At 52.4% G+C, this 14546-nt stretch overlaps 1 non-coding gene across 1 annotated transcript; it reads left to right on the forward strand.

The window, feature by feature from the left end:
- The first annotated feature begins 424 nt into the window (after positions 1 to 424).
- On the forward strand, positions 425 to 506 carry TRNAS-AGA (transfer RNA serine (anticodon AGA)). The gene has a single exon. It is a non-coding gene; the product is annotated as a tRNA-Ser (tRNA).
- The last annotated feature ends 14040 nt before the right edge of the window (positions 507 to 14546 follow it).

The following is a 14546-nucleotide window of genomic DNA, read 5'->3' on the forward strand; positions in this document are numbered from 1 at the left end:
GTAGAAATCGCCAGCATGGCCACTTCCGGCGCTACCTTACTTGGTAGGAAGTCTCGATATTTATATACAGCGGAATCAGTGTGAACACACCAGCTGATAAAAATCGTCTCCGGTCATTCTAAGAAGCTAATCATTTTGCTGGCCTTAACGGTCAGCCGTCCCATGCGCAGCGTACTCCTCGAGAAGGCACGGAATTTAGCCGCTTAATCAGCCATCCGTGTTTCAGACAAGTGAACACGTGCGGGGCGTCCGTGCAACACCGCGCTGCGTTCATCCCCCGTGCCATTCCAGCCCCTTAATGAAGGGGGGTATACGGTACTGGACACGTGACTGATGTACGACCCGATGGAGTGAATCTGGTACGCAGACTGCTTCTTGGAAGCCTGTGTTTGATAAGGAAGGGAACGAGTCAGACCGGTCTCAAGGCGGTGTGTCCGAGTGGTTAAGGAGACAGACTAGAAATCTGTTGGGCTCTGCCCGCGCAGGTTCGAATCCTGCCGCCGTCGGAGTGTTTGTCCCTCGCAGGTGTGTTCGTAATCGAAGTGATTGTCCCTCACAAGTGTCTTCGTAAGAGGTTCTAGAGATACTGGACAACGAATCCTTCTACCCAGTCTGACAGGATCTGGGCAGGTTATCCTCCTTCCACCTTACACCTCGCAAACTCTATCCTCGTGAGGATCTCCTATGCTGATCTTGCATCTGCTACCAGTCTCTTACAATAAAACCACGATATGCCTGCACAATGTTAAATCGACCCTGACAAAGGAGCGTGGTATTAGTGAACCACACACTTACAGTGTTCTACAATCTCTGGTACCACGCTACTGTACACCTCTTGGTGGGAACCGGTGACTGTAAATCAAGCATGTGTCAAGCGGAGCTCTCTGTGGGCTACCGAGGGACCTGCAGGTGCAGTCGGGGCAGATGCCTAGAAGCTAGGTTTCGAAACCCAGGCAGCGGTACGCTCTGCAAACTTGGTAGCGCCTGGTGCTTTAGCTCGAGCGGTGTCTAGCAAATAGAGTAACATATTCGAATCTAAGCTTTTCACAAAAATATCGCAGCAGGAGCGGTCGCAGTGACCTAACAGCGTTACGGTCGGCTGGACACATAGCCGTTGGGTGCTGTACGTACTATTGTGCTTGTCAAGTACCAATTCAGTTTTTCTGGTTCGGGTAGGATGAGAATTCGGTGTAGGTGTGTCCCTCAGCCCGCCCCGTATACCGACTGGCTGTGTTCGTAGCCGTCATGTGCTTAACCTCTCGTGGATCTTCACATTTACCATTCCAATCCGCTCCGGCTTATATTCGCAGATTATCCTGCTTCCAAGAAATTCGCTTGATACACTGAAGTCCTCATTCTACGTTTGAGCAGCACTACGTGCATTAGGAAAACTACATCGTGCTCACAAACTAGAACAACAGGCCCCTGCAGCTGCATAAGTACATTCTTTCAGGGTGCTGCAGATGAAGACAAAAACGCCTGCCTGTGTTACTCCGGGGGTAATCGAAAGTGCAGCCGTCCACAGATCTCTGAATCGCAGCGAAGATACGATGCGACTGTCCACACATTCTCTTACGGAAACATCACGAACGAGCGTGTTACGACAAGCGTTTGCTTGATGGTATACTACCTCCAGTCACGCTGCCGCAAACAAATGAATGAATGCAGCGCGCACTTGACCCACCAGTACATCAGTCACATTTGCTGGTTCCATTCATTTCTCCCAAATTCATAAGATTGATTTAGGTCCTTTCTCTTGTCTTCTCTCCGGCCTCTTCAGAGCCCTGTTTTAGGACCACTCTTACTCTGCTACGTCTCGGGTACAACCGATTTCTTCTCGCAATGTCAAGCAGCCGTGGAAGTCAAATCAAACGTACAATTCTTCTTCCTGTTGTTCAGCGAAGGCTTGAGTTAGGGCTGCTTTGCGAAGCGTAGCCCGGCCGCTGCCACAAGTGTAGTGGTGTCGCACGGCTAACTTACGGCAGTAGTGTGCCTTGTTAAACCATCGTCGCAAGCTGCGAGGTCACGCTATACCAGCGCAGAATCGCAGGGCGCAGTGCTGCGGTGTGCGAAAAGAGATAACGCGTCTCAGCCCCAAAGCCTTAGCCCCCTGCCTTATTCCACAGCCTCAACGACTCGCAGGGCCGCCTCCTTCACCCTGGGTCGGTCGTCGCTTTTTTTGGAACTGCCGCCTGGCTGCCCCATGTTACCACCCCTCGGCCTATAACCGTGCGGGTATGTCAAGATCGTCCTCGGCTCATTGTCAGCGTCACAGAAATCCCACATGTTTCGCCAATAATTTAAGTGTACCCTAAAGATCTGTGTTGCATGCTGTGGTTTGGAGAGTTGACGTGCATGCAGCATGGAATGCTTGGAAAAGCTTCTGTTGTCCCTGGTACCCGGCCTGCTACTGCTGCAGACACTGCGCTCCTCTGGATCTGTTTACGCTTCATATACGCTGAACACTACTTACACGAGTCTCCTCACAAGCCAGGGGTCGTAGCCCAGAGCAGGAGCCTGCGGCGGCGGTGACACGCTTACGCGGTGCATCGAGCCACAGCGACCAGAGTTCTCAGGGCGCCTTTCCAGCAACAAGGCGTTCTGAAAGCACACTTTGGTGTGCACTGTGTCCTCTCGCTTGTGTCAAGGGTGGCAGCAGTGCTGATTTCAGCGAACAAGACGATGCAGGCGAGGAAAGATGTGCCTACGGAAGTGGGCATTCAGCTGGAGCCGAAACACCATCCGTTAGTAGAGAAGCACTGATGGCCGCTTGTTACTCACCTTCGACAGAAACGGACCCCCGCAGGGCCTTTGAACAAGATGGTGGAGAGACCCACGGGGAAACTGCATCTTCTCCGGAAAGGAGCTACGAGGCAGGCGCGACGGCCCCCGAATTCGCACTAGCGACGGGACTGCTGGAGCGGACGTGCGAGCGGGTCAGATCTTGTGAACATCACGACCGTGGACTTCCCGATGAAGTAACGACATCTTCAGGAACTAGCGAGGACACATACGTGTCGGCTGCAGTCGTGGAAATTTCGGAAGCATTGAAGATGGTCCAAATCCTAGAACACATGCGCAGTCAGCTACGCGACTTTGACCAGTTGGAATCCCTCCCGGGAAGTAGCCAGGAGGCACATGCGCCGTCCGCAGAGCATTCAATCACAGAGAGCTCTCAAAGTGGGGAGGCTCTCGGGCCTCTGTGCACATCAGCCAGTCATTCGCCAGAGGTGGCATTTGTGAACGAGTCTGAAGACGAAGACGCGCAGCGTGTGGTCACAGCTTTGTCTCCGAGACAAATGGTAGACGTAGTAGCTCGTTTGCGAGGCTGCTCTGGAAGTTTTCCCTCGCGCACTGCTCGTCCACAGGGGCACCTGCAGACGGCCGTATGCCACGTCTTCGCGCAGACACACGAAATCCTAAAGAAAGCAATACAAGTGTTTGGTGTGCGGAAACCCACGGAAGAGGATGAACCAGCGGACGAAGAGCCTTTACAAACAGCGCTCGGCCTGTTCGAGCACACTGTGTCGCAACTTGAATGTGAATTGAATGACACGGAGCCACGGAGGGCTATCTCAATCGTAAAAGGCATAATAGGTGTCACAGACGCACTCCTGCGCCACCCCCATATTCCTCGACGTAAAGAGACCCTTGGCGGATTACACCTTGCACAGTTGTGCACACTATCTGAAGGCCCTGTACGTCTTCGCGACGTGTTGGCATCCCTCATGCAATTGTCTCTAGGTCTAGCTGAAATAAAATGTGCAATGGTGCTAGCAGAGCAAGGCCTGAATCCCGTCGCGGGTGACCAACGCAGGGAACCAGGCGTCCATCGAAGCCCCCGATGTGCACCCTGGATTGTTGAACCTGCAGACGAATGATGATGCCTTGCCGTTGACGTGGTTGCTGACAGCTTTTACGCAAACATGGTGAAGAAACAGACAAACCAACGCAGTACGCTAAGTTGTGCTGTTCTATCACTAGGCGCCAAACCGGCTCCGTGCAGGCTTAAGACGGTACATACTATCGTGTACCAGTATCACTGGCCGCTTCTCCACTCTATCCCTCATTGATATTGTCGTACAAGCGGGCCGACACAGAAAGACACAAGCCGGGCGTCTGGGAACGAAGAAGCAAAGTGAACACTTGCGGACTTTGCTCAAATATAGTTCGGCGGACGAAGAACGCAGACGACAAGTATCTGGTTGTCAGGTGACAAGGGACAGTGTTTTTGCCTTGTGAATTCTCTCTATTCGATACCTGCTCAGCCGCAGATCCAAACCATTTTCGCGGGCATGAGCGTGCGCCTATCCTTGCAGCCTCCAGTCGTCCATCCGAATAGCAATCCTGAAGCTAACAGGTGTGCTCGAAATGTGAGATGATCGTCCGGCGGCAAGCGCCTGTCATAGTTTGCATGGATCTTGAGTTCGGGATCATCAATGCTTGATTTGCACGGCAGTGCTAGACCTGCCGTTCCTGCTGCGTGTAGCTGTTGTCTTATCCTCAGCGAGATGCTGACTCGCTACATGGTTGCAATGCAGACTCTTCCGCGTATCAGGTGCACCACCATCCCTGTTGCTATAGTCGCCGCATTGCACGTGCTTCTCTGAATGTTGCTTTTCGCCTCACGTGGTGACTGCAAGACGGACAGGGGGGCGCCGCTTCACGCGGCCGAAGTGTCCTGCATGCTTGAGACGCGGATTTATGGTGCAAAAGTGAGCCTTTGTGTCGCTTCCACCGGAATCTTGCCGGTAGTGGGGTGTAGCTCCAGTGTACAACGATGTGCTGATGTGGGATGCGTGATTCACTCTGTTCTCGAGGACCATGGAGAAACTGCTTTGCGGTCAAACAAGTGCAGTGCTCCAACAGCGCATTTTGTAACTCTTGAACCTGTCACGTACTGTCTCAATGAAAAAAATGTGAACTTATGATTATTACCTCGGGATATTTTCGTGTGGCGACACCAGATGTAGGCGTTCAATCATTCAAATGACACACAAGTGCACTTGCACACCACGTGCCGTGTAGCCACACACGAAAGACCCTCTCCGTATCATTATTTCCGCAGAAGGGTACGAAAAGATGCTCCGGCACCGGCCACCTGCAAGCAGGCAAGGGGAGGAGCTTTGCTGTACAGCCGAATGGTACGATACCATGTATCTGTGTTGCAGCAGCTGAAGGGTTTACACTCGTTGCCGATGAAAAACACACGGTAGCATGATTTGTTTTCTTTGAGTGGCGTGGGAACATCGTCTTCAAACACAGCAGTTTACTGCTACCGATACAACAAGATGGGTAACAGCACCTGCGCTGGTGGCAATACAGGACGCAGCCGCCGTCGAGTATGCATCTCTGCAGACCGGTTCGTGTTAAAACCATCAAGAAAGCCACTTTCTATAGAAGCCATCCAAACGGTTTCGTTTCCCCGAGGACGCCTGCATGACCGCATATCGCAGGGGCACGGTCACCAGTCGCATCCATGCTTCGTCGTTGTTGTCTCACTTAGTCCTCGCACCACAAAGCGACGCGTTGGTGCTACGGAGCCATTTCGTGTGTCTCCCTGTAAGGGACTCGGCGTCATATCCTGTTGCGGTCCCCGTCATACCGTCTTCCGCGCAATAATGCCACGCACTCAACAACACATCGACGCGATGCTCTAACTGTTTCTTGCCTGATCACCTGCCTCACGAGGCACATCCATTTTCAGCGAGAGCGGCAGCAGTGTTCCAGTGAAGCAGATAGGAAGGCAGTCTTGGCAACGCAGTGTGTACACCGCTAGCCTTTGAAATATGTATTTGGCTTCTACCTGTTTTCTCCTTAGTATTCTGGGCAGAGAGCACGTAAGTGCCGTGCACTGGCAGTGCAGTTGACGTCAATAATGCAAACATGATACAGTGGCGCACGTGTATGACAGTTGCACTGTTTTTCCAGCTACGATGTGCAGGAGGAGGAGAATTCGAGTGTTCGTCATCCCGGGAATCCTGGTGGTGCGCGTGTTCTTTACGTTGCCTTAGCCCACCCCGACATCAATTTCCCAGCCTGACATCATTCGGAGTGCATGTCTGCTTCCTGATGCTACGAAGTTCGTGGAAAAGGCGCACTCCAAGTATTCCCCTTCCGTACACGGGAAGCTACGGCAAGAGAAGCATCTGCCGCTTTCACGTCTCCCGGTCTCTTGCTACGTTTAAAAGCGTAACTACCCCCAGGATTCTTCTCCCTTATAAGGCATGCAATGGTAAGAGAAACTTCTGCCGCTTCCACCGCTTTCATCCCCTTGCCAGTGCTCCTGCATCACGGGGGAAGATGCCTTGCCTCTGACACTCCTCGTCACACCGGTTTGGAGGACCCTTCCCCCGCTGTAGCAGCTAGAATATTCACTCACTCCTCTTCGATTAGCGATGTTGCAGCAGCCCGCTCTCAAGTAGCAGGTGAATCTGAAGGAACAATCGGTGGCGGCCTAGCAATTTCCGTGCTGCGACGCGAGCTGTCAACAAAGGCGCGTCCTTCGCCGCAAACGTCACGCGTCGTACACCCTGAAAAAGCCCAAGAATGCCCGTATGTGGAACAACTGTGGATTTGTGCAGAAGTGCGCCCACTGATAGAGAAGTTGAAGCGGCTGACAGTTCACCTCGCGGCTTCTTCGTAGATACAGAGGACGAAAAAGCGGGAGAAGCGCCAGATGTCTTCCCCGGGCCGCGCTCAGCAGCTTTCAGTAGTCTTCGCAGTAAGGAGGCACCAGATCAACAAAGGTCGCGGCTGCGGCCTCCCTGGCCGGGGCTGCCTAGGTTTTCTCGAAAGAAAGAGGACCACAGGGGCTCGAAGGACAAAATATGTTATCCACCTCTACGAAGTCCGTGCCTGCGTCGAGAGCCAGAGCAATCGGAGTGATCACACGTTTGGGAGGGGGGAAACATGAAGGTGGCAAGTCACTAATGCACCGTCCGCCTAATCTTAGGCCACAAAAACCGAAATTACAAGAGAGCGCCTCGACAGAAGGCCGTGCAGACAACGAAAGGGAACCGTTTGTCCATGAAGAGATAGCGGAATCCTTGTTGCCACAAGACACGCAATTTAGCCCGATGATACACTCGGTGCCTTGTCTGTGGAGTAGTGCTTTGAAAATGATGAAGTGCAGATCTCCACAAGTTCTATCGCGCTATATCGCCGAGCTGGCGGCCTGTGTCGTGGGACGAGCTCGCGTATTGGCATCGCTTCTACAACAATCAAAAGCATCAGAGGTCCGTAGGCGGAGAGGACGTTTCCTCGTGTCTAGTGAATGCTTCCGAAAAGTATGAGAGAATGGTGAAAACCACTGCCATGATAAAGAGTGAAAACCACTTGGAAAGGATCGTCGAGTTCCTCACCGACAGCATAAGGTTCGCGGAAATTCTTCTGAGCACACCGCTGGCAGCCGAACCGGGGGACTGCTTCAGAACGTTGCCGATTGTCCGCTGGGGTATACTTTCGCAGACGCCGAATGGCCACTGCGCTGCAATGCATCAGTTGATACTAAATTACTTGCACCTGCACCGTCAGGCGGAGCGCTCCATACGAAATATCCACGTCACCACTCTTCCTGCTGATGAGCGGTCAAAAGGATCCAGGGAGAGGAGACACATGCTGTCTCTCGAGAGAAGTCGCGTTCGAGCAAGGCAGGGAGAGCTCGAGAAAGGTGAGACTCTCGTGAAGAACATCAGTGCGCATAAAGCGCTCTCATGTCACTAAGCGATCTTCAAGTAATCGTCGGTGAGTGTCTTTGCACTTGGAGTGTCTCATGCGGGGCGTCAGCTGCTTATTGGCAAGGGCGGCCCCGATTGCGCTAGGCGAAACCGAGACCTGAGAGATTTCTGTGTTCTCGCCGAGGCGCGTAGGTTTGACAGCTTCTCGAGAGTGCGTTCGATCATCTCAACACACAGCGGTCCGCGACTTCGCGACAGTGCGTTATCTCATTTCAACACACAGCGGTTCGCCATGGTAGCGTTATGTTAGGGGTGGCGTTTGTTGCTGATGCTGGCGACAGGCGTCCAGCCACGTACACGATTTCGTTGTAGGCGAATGTGCACCTACGTTCTCGGCCCTTTCGAATGAAGAAAATGCCCAGTATTTGCCGTTGTATTTAGCAGATACCCTGGTACTCCCCTAGGCGATCGAGCTAGCGGACATAATTCCTCTAAGGGCATATTCAAGGTCAGCTGTAGAACGGGCTCGTCTAAATGTGAAGATATTTAACGTCGGCTCAAGAGACTTGGAGGGGAACTGAAGCTAAGGGCACAACAAATAGAGCAGCTGCGTCGTCGATACAGTATTCATTCCGTTTTCACGCGAGGCAGGGAGAGGAGAGGCGGGCTTACGCTAGTGTCAACACACACCACCGACCACCTTACGGCACGCGCATGGCGAAAGACGTAAAAACATCTGCACTCGGAATGTAAGGCTTACAACTTTGCGTGAGAGAGTTGAAAAGAGAGCCACAATATGTCATCACAAAGAATCACGCTCTGTCCCCAAGAAAGAGAGGAAGGATTTGTGTGATGGTGCGTAGAAATGCCCTCAGCGTGGCGGTCGCTCACATACTGAAAAGCCTTAGCACGGTACTACACGTGTGCTCGTGCAAGTGCATCTCATAATTCCCACCTAATGGGAGCTTGTGTACCATGGGACGCACATCTGAAGTGGAACGCGACTCGCTGTCTCGCAAAACGACTCAGCCATAAAGGTAGTGGATGGCAAGCGGGCCCGCCAGAGGAGCTGGAGTGGGTCGGAAAAGAACTCCCGCAGCTCTCGCGGCCCTTCAGTTTTTCTGATCTGGCTTAGCTCCGGATTGAACGCATCTCTTTGTGCGACGTCTTTCGGAGTCCAGGGAAAAAAGAGGCAGCATGGGTCACCTCTGACAGAAGCCAGCTTGCTATACATTCAATCTCACGGATAGTCTCCAATTTATCATAAGCACATTGCGTATGGCTGTCTACGCTGCGTTACGCGCCGCGGCGGCAGCAGTGTAGGTCCACGTTTCGCTGAGGTACTGATTGGATGGAGATCGCATATTCACTTGTGTAAGACCTACTGGAAAGAACGTTGTAGACAATTAGTGTACCCTGTCCGTGGTATTGTAAGACCTACTGGAAAGAACGTTGTAGACAATTAGTGTACCCTGTCCGTGGTATCGTGAGAGGCATGCTGGAGCAACAACGACAGGAACGCTCTTGGGTCAGCGTTTCAGGAAAGAGGCTCCAAAGCTCCACCCTCGGCTGACACGCGTTGGACTCTCACATATGCTGAACCTTACGTCACCTCTGAAAATAAGTCATCGAAGTCAGTCACGGTAGCCTCATTCTCCGTACTAGATTGACCCGACGGTCTGTCTCTATAGGTCGATATGAGTCCTATATCGAAGCGGCTAGAGTGTGATCCGTGCTCTGGCACCTCAGGAAATCGAGACCTACTAGCTGCGGAATGAGTGCGGCATTCACACTACCGTCGTATGAGCATGTCCGCGCACGCAACCGTTTAATGCTCACTGCGGGCTGTAGTAGGGCGTCACGCAAATGAACGTCCCGCAGCTTATGTCTAAGCAAGTCATGTGCCCCCCTTCATTGGTTTGGCGCCAGACCCCTTTAGTGTACAGATGTGCTTCACCTTCTATTTGTGCCTGAGGCCTTCTCTGTACACATGTGTGGCACCTTCCATCAAGCTCTTGGTCCTGTAGCACCTCGTCGACCGTCTGTAATCTATTGAGGGATAACATGAATGTAATCCTGGTTTTCGCAGAGCAGGTATACCGTCCGGTCTATTACACGCTGCCTTCCAATACAGGTAGCGTACCGCAACTAACCGTGCGCAGTGGGTCTGCGTGGCCGGTTACGTTTCCGGACTCACACTACACTTCTAGTGTGCTGGCGGAGGCCACCGAACACGCCTGGGCGGGCGACATCGCGTCCTGCGGTCAGTCCAGAGTACCCGCTTGTGACAGAATGTTATTCGGAGACTAGTATCTCTTTGAACCGCCCTCCAGGTAGGCGCACATAGACACACATAGCTTCATACTGCTTGTACATACTACTAAGTTGCTTAGTTTCCTACTTCGGTGACGAAAGAGACTCTCTCCTAATTGCATGCGCATCCTCGTCGTCTTTGTTGCATCATGGAGTTGCGAGGAAGGACGCCTCTATAGAAGGCTCCGCAAACACTGACAAAGGTCACTGTCTGGGCGAAGCCACGCGTATGCCATAGATACATAGTGGTTCGCATGCTGATGTGCGATAAGGTACGCCGGAGTCGCCGTTCGAAAGTGTTACCCAAAATTTATCCGCTAGGTTCCAGAGAAGTTCACTCTGCCGTGAGTAAATAGCCTGGACTTATGCGCGCCCTCGGGTGGAATAGAGACAGAACCTCCGTTCCAGCGATGCCAGTGTCCGATGCGTCCACACAGCTCCGGCGAGCTAAACAGGCTGAATCGCCTGGACACGCGCGCTCCTATGTGACCTGAAAAGCGTGCACTCCAAACGTGACGACGATGGCAGGATGGCAGAAAAGGCTTCTACGTTTGCAGAGGACGTTTTTCAACATGCTTGCACTCGTGACGTACTCGCGTTTGAACAGTAATACATGCAAGACCCGCGGAAACTGCAACAGGGGGGCCTTAGCTGATACAAAGGGTTCAGGAAATGGGTTGCCGCCCTCTTGGACGTATTGTGAACATGCTTACGTGTTAATGAATGACTTGAAAGAAGGTATGCACTGCCTTACAAGCATTAGAGAAGGAGGGCAGCAGCTGATTTTCAGTATCTGTTTATACACTCATGCATGCGCCTTGACACGAAAGGTGACGCCTCTCAGTTTCATCCTGCGGATCTGATGCTGTTGCGGAAACCCGAGCATTTGTCCGAAGTCCCCTGTCAAGTTCACAATTTATCCCACACACTGGGACATGCGCGGCCACCGCGGATTACTGAAGTAGAAGCGGTCGTTCGGTGCACATAGCCTGATGCACTTTCCGAAAAACACGTGTGCTACGACGTATGCTACCTTACAGTTTGGAAGAACAGAGCTCCTTGCGTTTGCTCTATGCCGGTGCGAATACCTGTTACTAGGGTGGGGTTTTTCACATGGTGGCACCTCCACTATGTGAAGATCTTCATTCAACGACTTGGGGAGCTTGAAAGTGAACACTAACCTGCTCATGAGAATCTCCTCACCTGCAAGAGTGCACCTGCACTCACGGATATGTACATCTTTGTTTTCCCCCAAGCAAACGCAGCCCGTAGAAGGCTTCTAGCGCACCCTCCACGGCTGTTTGCACGACTTACCTTTGTGACGGCGGTGGACAGGTTTCACTTACGCGCGTGTACACTATATCTCAGCTTCAGCCAGTTGATAGTGTACCCAGGCGGACGGTGCGGAACCGCGCTACACCAGTCATAGATGTGTGCGTTAGCAACGGTAGATGGACAACGACTTCAGCATACTGCAGCCGGGGCTAGAGCACCAAACTTGGCGACTACCGCAAGTAGGTGTCGTAATCATGTTAGAGACGTTGACAAAACGTTGGCGAGGGCTAGGGGCAAGATTGTACCGAAGTAGAACTGTTCGAAGGGCTGCAGCTTCCAGACTAGCAGCGGTGGCAGCGTCGAAGGACCGGCCGGTTACAATTTGCAGCAAGGAAAAAAACACTGATAGTAGTAGGCGATGCGGGGCGCTGTTAAAGCGCAGGAAAAGGGTGCGGACAGCAGCTGTGGCACGAGCTGTGCAGCGACGAGCCCGCAGTACAAGCTCAGGAGATAGAACAGTAGACAACCAGTGAGCTGTCCACCATGACTTGCTACGCAGCAGAAGACTTGGAGGCACCATAGCATCAGCGTCAGAGCTGGGCGCTCTTTTTGCTGTGGATCCGAGGAAGGACGGAGACAAATACCCACACTTGCGAGACATTCATAACCGCGGGAGCACTTTTTCATTTTATGTTTCCTGGCCGCGATATCGTTATGCGTACAGCACACATTTTCTATTAGTGAGGGAGAAGAGCCTCGAAGTGGTTCAAAGGCAGCAGCTGCCGCAACGCCTACACCAGCGCCAGGTACAAAATGCGGAGAATCTCCCGCGCTTGATGTGGCACTTCCCGCGCAGCAGCAGCTAAAAGTCTAGCGCAGGAGGTATTTTCTCCTCCAGCAGCGCCACAGATTCGTTTCGGCCGCCGCTCCATCATTATAGGATCAAACCACCCAGCACTGCGAACGAGCATGGATTCCGTGCACCTGTAGACCCGTACAACGTCCGCTGTTCCTCTTGCAGAAAAATTTTAGGCGCTTCTATTTTAAGACTTCCAAACTGCTTCCCTATGGCCCTGGATTTCGCGCGTCTTTGGAACGGCCCCAGGACCTGCGATGTGCGGCCTCTGTGTGCATAGATTCTGTGTGCAGAGTACGTGCGAGTGTATCACACGTAGAGCAGTCCTGTTTCGTGAAGAACGCAACACCACTATTTAGCTACAAGCGGACAACGCTGCCTCTAGTTCCCGTCGTGTGAAGCTACACGAATACAGCAAGGTAACTGCAAGGCAGTGCTACGCTGTTTGTAGTTGTGAAACAGCCCGTTCCGCCTGGTCACGTGATACGAAAGAGTGCCATGGGGAGATATCTTGAAGATTGACGCCCTACTGCGACTGTCAGATATCCAGACTCAACTTCCTTGTTGCCGCATTCTACGCCGCGCCCTTACCCTATTCTCACCTGAATGCTGCAGGCGCCTTCTCACAGCTTTCTAAAATTGTGGTGCTTTTTCATTTACTCTGGATAGGGTAGCCATCTCTTAAGCTGGAGTGTTACGCAAGTTTTTCTGAAATCGGAGCCCGATGTCACTGCTGTATCACCTTCTGCTGCGTATGCGCTGCTCTCGTTCGAGTGGAAAGAAGAACCAAGCCGTAACAACAGTGACTGTAACCGCTGAGTTATACGCACGAAAGCAGTACAAAACACGCCACCCGCAGGAAACCGAACACTTTTTGTTATTGTGCACACGGCTGCGTCTCTAACAAGGTGTCGAAACTCTCAAATCTCCCTCGCTCTTTTATTGCGAAGTCAGGCTTAAGCGCTGCATTCATATGCCAGACTCTGCAGGCCGAATAGCAGGGGACAACTGGGGCAGCAGCAGATCCACAACGTAAAAGCGGGCCTCACAGAAGCATCTGGAGCTGGCCACAGTGAACAGTGGTTCACACAGTGGCCGAACCATTCGTCTGAGATGCAGGGAAGAAGTGCACCGGGGACGTTACTGCAACAGACATCCCGATGCCAGAGTTGTAGCGGCAATCGCACTGAACTTCTGAACCCGTACAATACTCTCTTTCCATGTAGGACCCCTTAGCGTTGCTATAGGTGTTGTTGCAGCAGAGCAGCAGCTGCAGCAGCTGTGCAGCACAGCATCCATCGGCGGCCAGCCCGACCGCCCATTAGTTATGCAGCAGTAGCAGCACAACGCTAAGCAGGAGAGCGCCTTCGGTTATGTACTGACCACTACATTTGCAGCCGCAACAAGAGGATGCAACACGCCCGTTGCTTCACATCTGTTGAATCACGATATACTACCGTCCCACCCTATATTGCGACATGAACACATACATATACATGTAACACGTCTAATAAGGGGAAGCTCAGCACAGTGCATGCACCACTTATTCCTTTTCCTATCATCGTGACAGGTGTCACCCCCTCAAGTGCGTGCGTCCGCGTTCACTATAGAGAAGCGCACAGCCCCGCCAACTCACGATTATTACTGATCGTACCAGGCTCTCCTTCTCCGGCAAGGTAGCAACAGCTGCAACAGTCAGAAGAATAGCAGCAGCATCACCAGCAGGGGAAGAGGAGCAGCAGTAGTAGCAGTTTCGAGAAGAACGGGAGCAACCGCAGCAAAGTGAGCACCAGCACGCGTAGCACGTGGAGCTGTGTAGCATGAACCCTAGCAACAGCGCCGGAGGGGCACATTACGTACAATATAGCGTATGCGAACAGCGAATGACTTTGATTTGCCACTTTACTTAACGAGCTCGGGAGGGTTATTGAATTTGTAATAGCGTCTATTGTCCCCTTCCTGCTTCATGAGCGAAGTGATTTTCGTTCTGCCATCCTGAGTGCATTTATTCAGCTATGACTTCCGCACACATGAGTTGCTTCGTTGTTGTGCTGCTTTAGCAGTCGCCGGGGTAGCGTTCGTTGGCATCGTCACTCTACTACTCTTCAATTCCAGCGCCGCTCTAGACCAGTAGCACCACAATCTCTAAGTAGCAGTGTTATTTTCTCTCCATACAGACACCCCGAGGCCTTCTCTTCAAGGCAGCTGTAGTCTTCTCTCACCTCCGGAGCATCCTCTGCACATGTTCCCTGCTCTCGAACGAAGGGCACAGCCAGAGCACGCCCACACATCACACACTGAGCTTACTGCCATACACAGTGCTACAGCTGCAGTCACCGCGACGACTAACTGCCACACGTTTGTTGCCTCCTGGTAGTGCTCCATGCGTGTACACCATGCAACACTGTGGTTAGCTATTTCTC

Source organism: Ochotona princeps, unplaced genomic scaffold (genome assembly GCF_030435755.1).
Source record: "Ochotona princeps isolate mOchPri1 unplaced genomic scaffold, mOchPri1.hap1 HAP1_SCAFFOLD_2989, whole genome shotgun sequence".
Classification (NCBI taxonomy): domain Eukaryota; kingdom Metazoa; phylum Chordata; class Mammalia; order Lagomorpha; family Ochotonidae; genus Ochotona; species Ochotona princeps.